The following is a 6,503-nucleotide window of genomic DNA, read 5'->3' as shown; positions in this document are numbered from 1 at the left end:
GAGATGAGCTCACAGTCTTCCCACACATAGATCAATTCCTACTTTGTATGTTTTAATTATATGTGTTTTTATCTGGAAGCCGCTGCAAGTTCCAGTGTTGGAAGGATGGCGGGATATAAATAAAGAATAATAATAATAATACTTTCGACAAGTATTCTTAATTTCAGTTGTCAAATTTCCAAATGGGTGTGTATCCTTTTGTTGCTATTGTTAAACTACTGGAAGCCAGAAGCGCTTGCCAATTGACTATAAATCTCCCAGGGATCTACCAATAGATTACAGTCTATCTTCTGGCCATCCCTGCACTAAATCATTTGTATGGTCACAGGCCTACCTTGCAGGGTTGTTGTAGCATGGTTCAAAGGAGTGCTTGCAAGAATAAACCACAATAGCAGAGGTAAGACTCTTCAAAACATTGCCAAAGAAGGCATTCTCAAAAAAGCAATGTCACCTTTCTACTGTGTATCCAGAAATTGAGAAGAAAAAATTGTGGATTTGGTCATCTCTGTGCAGCTCTTACCTTCTGTGTCAAGTGTCAGGCAATGAAAAATGCAACATTTTAATAGCTATAATTATGATAATTACAGGTTGGTATTTTCTTTTAAAAAGTTGGTGTTTTGATTTTAAAAACTTAAGAAACTGCAGGAAAAATGAAACGAGTAAACTGCATTCCTGTTTCTGCCAAAACTCTTTCTATTGAATGTACCCCTTGACAGGAAACAGTTTCAGGAAGTATAACAGACCCAGCATGCCTTGCCTTGTTGCTAGTAAAAGGGAATTGCTTCAATGGCGCATGTAATAAGTGTTATTAAAGCCATTTTCTTTCCCTGGCAGCAAATGTGTATATAATGGAGACTGTACACTCATTAAATGTTACATATGAATAACTGTACGAGTGTACAGCCCAGCTACTTGTGTACCTAGGTACATAGACTGTACACTCATTGAATGTAACATGTGAACAGGGCCATAGAGTCCTGATATCTAAATGTTATATACCAGAGATCACCAACTTTATGGCACTTATGGACACATTTGGAAATTGAAAAACTTTTGTGGGAACCATCACAGTGTAGCTGCCATAGGGATGTGGCTAGTCACAAAATGGCTGTCATGGGGACCTTGATAGTTACAAAGGACAAGTACCTTGCCCAAGAAACCTCTAGTCAGAGGTGAGGTCTGAGCCCTTGAACATATACACAAAAGCACACCTTTGATCCTTCAGCTTTCTGCTGCAAAGTTCTGAATACCCATTTCAAATAAAGCAAAATTGTGGCCAAGAAAATGAATAAAAGACATAGCCAGGAACTGTGCTTCGGAACACAAGAATATTCACTTTTTTTTCCTGACCAACAGAACACCCCAAAGTCAAACTAATTAATTTCCCTAAATCAGCTCTAAATGAACTCACTGCCCCAATCTCTCTTTTCATGATGACTCCATCTCTCTCTCTCTCTCTCTCTCACACACACACACACAAATCACACCCTAGCTATCTATCCACAAGTATGTACCAAATTCATCCAACACACACACACATCACACCCTTCTCCTCTCTCTCATGGCCCCATCTGCCCCCCTGGTTCTGCTTTCCCCTTCTCTTGCTCCCCCTCCTCCCAGCCACCCTTTCTGCCTTTTCCCATCCCATATTCCCTACTTTTCTTCCTTCAGTCTGAGCATGCACAGGTACAGTTCAGCCACCACCTGTGCTTCTCTCTGCCACTTCCAACCAGCCCATAGGCCTGCTGCCATCCAGTCAGAAAGGAAGTGTTGGGGTGCAACAAAGACCTAGCAAGGAACTGTAGAACTGTACAGAAAGGCTATTTTAATCATGGTGCAAATGGGAGTAACTCACCTGGCAGGCATCATGGTGATCCAGCTATATACCATGGGGCCAAAGTATGACTCCAAAAGAGTTAAGAAGTCCCTAGTGTCCAAGTATGCTAAGGGGACAATGGGAAGTTGTCCTTGATGTCTTCCCGCCCCGCCCCCCCACCCAGGGTGGCCATTTACGTTTTTCCACAATAGAGAAAATTGTTCAGTAATTCTCTCCATAAGAACAATTCATAACAGGATTTTAATCTGCAACTCTACAACACTTAAAAGCGAGAAAATCCACAGTGGGACTTACTTTCAAGTAATCTTCCCCACCCCTAAAAAACAAGAAATCACTATCCTAAAAGTTAGTAGAACTATGAAGATCCTTCCCCATCATCTTCAAACAAGGGCAAATGAGGTAAAATAAGCATTTCCAATGAAGTAAAATGTTTCCCAGCGGGGGAGAAAATATGAAAAGTACCATAAATTCAATCTTAAAGAGCTTAATTACTACACTAATGAAAAATGTAAAGTTACCGTTTAAGTGTCAAAACAGCCTTTCATTCCAGTTCTTCAATTTTAAACCACGCGCCACTTAATATACAGTTTCATATTTAGTATTTTTAATGAAGTGCTGCTCTTTCAAAGAATGGAAAAAGTTAGTTACTTGTACTCAGACACCAATAAGAGGCAATATATAATTACTATTTAAAAATGTAAGTAAAAAAAAAAAAGCTGAGCAGCTGCAGCAGCAAAACAGCTTCTAAGAATCCTGACTTGGAAACTGAATTGAAGTAAAATAATCATGGGTAATGGAAATGCACACCTGGGCCCATTTTCAAGTAGATTCATCTGCAGTTTAGAGATCTTCAAATCAGCAAGTTTTGGAGCACGCAAACCAAAACCTAGAGAGCTTCGGCTATGGAGCGATATATAATCACAATAAATAAATATATGGTGGTTCTGCTCCTACTTGCATGGCCAATCTCAAAGAATAGCTCTGGGGGACTATGCATCTATGCCCTAGTGCTATTTTATCATCAATGCTGTGTAACATCTATATGAAGTTGTTGGGAGCAGTTGTCAGGAGGCTAGAGGCATAGCATCATCAGCACGCTGATTACACCTAGCTCTATTTCCCCATCAAATCTGAGTCAGGAGAGGGCATGCACAAGCTGAGCTAGTCCCTGGATGCAGTAGTCAGCTGGATGAGGGCCAATAGACAAACTGAATCTGCTAAGACAGACCCACTGTCTGTGGGTGAATCATTTCCAGGTTTGAGAACTGGGGACTTTGTCTGTTCTAGAGGAGGTTGCACTCCCTCTGAAGGGATGTGTACATCATTTAGGAGTGCTCTTGGAACCATCTTTGTCCATGGAGGCCCAGGTGGCCTCCATGGTGACGCATGCCTATCACCAGCTTTGGCTGGTGGATCAACTGCACCCTTTCATGGACAAGGATAGCATGGCAACTGTGACTGATGCACTGGTAACCTCATGTTTAGACTACTATAATGTGCACTATGTGTGACTTCCCCATTATGGCTGGTCCAGAGGCTGCAGCTGGTGCAGAGTGCATGGCCTGGGTGGAGAGTGGTGCCCCTTATATATCACACCAGTGCTAAGGATTCTGCACTGGCTACCTATTAGCAGGTTGAAGGTCTTGTTACTGACATATAAAGCCCTAAACAACCCTGCAGATTATCTGAAAGATCAACTTCCCCTCCATTGCCCAGTAAGAGATAAAGAAATGGAACCCACTTAGTTTTACCATGGCCTAGTTATTATAGATGGAGGTGGGCTTTTTTACTACTGGTGCTGGTGTTATAGAATTTACTATCTGCTGAAATATAAGCGTTCCCATCTGAATAACAATAATAATGTCATTCTGCCAGCTTTTGAAGATGCACCTGTTTACACAGATATTTCCTTGATGTCTTGACCTGTTTTAATGGGATTGTTTTATTGCCTATTTTAATCATGGACATTTGTATTTTAATGTTTTAATGAAATTGTTTTATTGTGGATTTTAATTAGGGGTGTTTTTTTAGTTATCCTGTACTTCCAAGATGGCATATAATTGATTTTTTGTTTTGTAAACCCCTTAGACGTTTTCTGGGTATTAAAAAGGTAAAGGTGTCCCCGCACTTGTAGTGTGAGTCGTTTCCGACTCTTAGGGTGATGTCTTGCGACGTTTACTAGGCAGACCGTATATATGGGGTGGGATTGCCAGTTCCTTTCCTGGCCTTCCTTCCCTGGATGGAAGGCTGAGTGGACCTCAATGCCTTTTACCGGAGATTCGACTTCCTCCTTCCATTGGAATCGAACTCCGGCCATGAGCAGAGCTTCGGCTGTGTTACCGCTGCTTATATAAATTAAGAAACCATAACACAGGTGCACATGTACAAAGACCCTCCATATGATCAAGCCAGGGGTACATTTAGTCCAGCATCTGGCTCTCACAGTGCCTGTGGGAAGCTCACAGGATCTGAGTGCAAGAGCACTCTCCTCACTTGTGCTCTCCAGAAGGTAATATTCAAAGGCATATGGCCTCTGATGCTGTCCTGGCCCAGCCCGTTGGAATCAGATTCAGACTCGCTGGTGTATCTTTCTCCAGTTTAATTAATTAAAAACTCCAGTCTAGAACTCTTCATGGATCAGCTTACAGGTCACACAAGATTCTGCAGCTCTACACAGCATAACTAGGTATAAGATGTTGTCACAGCAACGAGACACCCCTCCTTACAACCCTTACGTAGGTTTGGATGGGCTCTTTCTACTGGTGTGAGGAAAGCATCGCAAAACAGGAGTATGTGTGCATGTGAGCTTCAAGGTGGGAAAATGGGGGCCAGCTGCACCTGCTGTCTCAGTTGTCTGCATGTCTGGGGTGATGGGGCGGTGGCACTTCACCGAGATCCTCCTCCTTTGAAGGAGGTGTGTGTGCTGGCAGCGCCTTGGGAGGAGAGGGGTTGGATGGGAGGAGAAGGGACAGGCTCCTGGTCAGCCACCATTCCTTCTGTTATAACTGGAGCTCAGGGAGAGGAGCCGTCACTGTCAAAAGTACAGAAGCCTCCTGCCTCAGCACTTCTTGGTTGCAAGTTGCTAGGACCCTCCCCTGGGTCCCACTCTGTATCTTCATCCTTCTCTTCTTCAGCATTCCAGGGCCGCTCCATGGGGCCCACGACAGATTCTGGACATAGTACATAGTTATAAAAGTTAGTAGCCATTGAAAGGCATACATTTGTTTAGGCTTCTTTTAAAGCTACCTGAGTTTGCAGCCATTTCTACATCTTGTATAAGGAACTCCATAGTTGAACTGAGTGTTGTATAAAGTATTTCCTTTTGTGTGTCCTGAATCTTCCAACATTGAGCTTTGTTGGAGAACACTGGGTTCTAATACTAATAGAGGGGGAGAAAAACTTATCTCTGTCCACTTTCTCCAAACCATGAATAATTTTATACATCATTATTATGTCCCACCCCTTACTCACCTTTTTTTTTTCTAAACTAAAAAGCTCCAAATGTTGTAACCTTTCATCATAGGAGATCATGGGTCACAGCCCTTGAATGGATGAGTTCTACGTGCATATATCTGTAGGCACATAAGAGCCCTTTACATGGCCATGGAATGTGCTGCCTGACATGGGTGTGACCAGCACACAGATTGGTAGCAGTGGTCCAGGGCTATACAGTCGTCGTCGCCGCCGCCGCCGCCGCCGTCTTATTATTATTATTATTATTACAACAACACTTGTATACCGTCCCATAGCCAAAGCTCTCTGGGCAGTTTACAACAATTAAAAACATTAAAAACAAATATACAAATTTAAAAACACATTTTTAAAAAAAATTGGGGGGGGGAGATTCCTGCCTGGCCAGCTCTGCACCTTGAACACAAGCCCATCTGTCCGTTCAAGAACATGAAGGACAGTCTAGCAGCAAAAGTGAGTAGCTCTCTTCCCTCCACCCTCAAAGGCAGCACTCTTCCTCGTCCATTTCAACCAGAGGCTGGTGGCGAGGCTCCCCTTCAGAGCCTTCCTCTGCAGCCACCTCCTGTAGGGCAGCTGCCTGAAGCAGGGCCACTTTGTAGGAGGCTGAAGAGGGGCCAAGTCCAGAGAGAGAGGGAGGCTGTGCAACTCCAGGCAGACGAACCAGCTTCCACTGCTGCCATCAACAAGGAAGGAAGCCAGAGGACCAGTGCTGTGTCATAGATGTGGGTAGTGTCAAAAGGGCACTCGTTTGTATCACAGTGCGCGCATCAGCTGGAAGGGCAGAACTGTTGCAACCGGTAAAGAGATGACGGCCACCGTTGACAACAGTGAGGGAGATGTCAAGTGGCAGCCCCACGCAGCAGGCTCCTGAGATCAGGACATTTGCCAGGGAGATAACAACCAGGATCCAAGGCAGGTAATGGTGGGAGAAGCTCCGGGACACCAGGATTGCCAGGACGCCAGCAGCAATGCTCAAGGGCCAAGAAGCCACCACAACAACATTAGCCACATTGTACTCCGAGGTGATGGTGTGCGTGGGCCGGGCCACATGGAGCAGGAGGGAGCCGTGGATGATGGCCCCCAGCACTAAGGTCAAGTGGCCCAGGACCACCAGCGAGATGCCGCTGGAAGCTAGCCGCTGGGCTCCGCAGCCCGCCTCTGCAGGGAGGGAGGCTAGTGAGGACTGCCGCGCCAT

General features: G+C 44.5%; 1 pseudogene; it reads right to left on the bottom strand.

The window, feature by feature from the left end:
- Positions 1-4,849: 4,849 nt before the first annotated feature.
- On the bottom strand, positions 4,850-6,503 carry LOC133376651 (keratinocyte-associated protein 3-like; annotated as a pseudogene).

Source organism: Rhineura floridana, chromosome 1 (genome assembly GCF_030035675.1).
Source record: "Rhineura floridana isolate rRhiFlo1 chromosome 1, rRhiFlo1.hap2, whole genome shotgun sequence".
In the NCBI taxonomy this organism is placed as follows: Eukaryota; Metazoa; Chordata; class Lepidosauria; order Squamata; family Rhineuridae; genus Rhineura; species Rhineura floridana.
Note: the sequence above shows the minus strand (reverse complement) of the source record. Positions and strands in the feature narration are given on the sequence as shown.